Source organism: Tigriopus californicus, chromosome 3 (genome assembly GCF_007210705.1).
Source record: "Tigriopus californicus strain San Diego chromosome 3, Tcal_SD_v2.1, whole genome shotgun sequence".
Taxonomy (NCBI): domain Eukaryota; kingdom Metazoa; phylum Arthropoda; class Copepoda; order Harpacticoida; family Harpacticidae; genus Tigriopus; species Tigriopus californicus.
The window spans coordinates 8,261,071-8,262,324 of record NC_081442.1 but is presented as its reverse complement, the minus strand read 5'-3'; the positions used below and the strand labels follow the sequence as shown (position 1 = coordinate 8,262,324).

General features: G+C 40.8%; 1 protein-coding gene across 1 annotated transcript in view; it reads right to left on the bottom strand.

Annotated features, from left to right (window-relative positions):
* LOC131878368 (sin3 histone deacetylase corepressor complex component SDS3-like) overlaps positions 1-1,254 on the bottom strand; it is a gene marked incomplete in the record, with an annotated part of 3,698 nt that overhangs the window by 2,195 nt on the left and 249 nt on the right.

Below are 1,254 nucleotides of genomic sequence, written 5' to 3'. Positions count from 1 at the left end.
TAGCTCACTCATTTATCACCGAATTCATCGCTCAAAATGTCATAGATTTGAAATTCTTTCTCAAGAAGAACCTTTCCGACACGGATATATTTTTGGTGTGGCAAAATCCCCGATATATAGATCCCAATTAACAACAGACTTCAATTTTCTATGCCATGAGCAGGCGCTTGGTTGGTTTGCGAGGGCGCCAATACCGTACATCCGCCTTGGCCGGATTGCGCGCACTTGCGCCCCCCTCCCCACCTCCTCTCGTCTACCTACCTTACTGCTGCTTCTGTGTGTCCCCTAAAGTGTAGTTTAACCTTTGAGCCTATCACTCCAAATCTCATCAGACCTCAGCGATTTCCGCGATTTCCGCGATTTCCGCGACTTCGGCGTTGACAAGTAAATAAATAAATACAAGCCTTTCGTTGGACGACCACCACGATCAGGGTGACCAATTCAGGTGATTGGACATTGAAACTAAAATAAACAGTATTTTCAGAAACCACCTAAGCCAATCCTGTACCAAACTGACTTTCTCAAATATTCGTACGTATTGTTGATCAATATAATGCTCCCCTGGCATTCTTAATACTCATTAAATGGCAACCACCAAGGTGGGATTGTTTTATAGAGCCTACATGCAGCTAGTTCTTCTTCAGGCCGTTTGTCCGTTTCAATGGGCGTAGCCAGCGTCCTCTTACTTTTGTCTACATAGGTGTGGATATTTGGTTGTCTTTGAAATGGACAAACACACTTTGACAAGCGAGACTACGCTCCCACAAAGCCTGACTATATCAAAATGATATTGCTGAATAACTTATTTTTTAGGTAGCAGAGGTGACAAAATCAATATATAACCAACTCCTCTGGAAAACACTTCAAATCTATAGTAAAAAATCTCCCCACTTTTGACAGGTCTCCAGTCCAACGGAATTTGATTGAGAAGACGTCAAAAATAAAGTAGCAAATACAACAAAACTTAAAACCAAGAACACCCTCAGAGCAGTTAAGAGCAAGCACAATTTTCAAACCTTTCATTGTCCATAACATGCCAAGTGGGAATTGCAAAAAAATGACAATTTCTGTTGAGCCTTGAGTTTCCTCAACGAGATGCACGAAAAATTAAAGGCCAATTTGCAAGCTGAAAAAAGAACGAGTAACGAGTAGCTCTTTTAGTTTCGGGGTCGTTACAACTACACAATTTTAAAATGTAATGGTTCAACTAAATTGATTAGTTGGAATTGATCAACCTCGTAGTCTTCAACTATT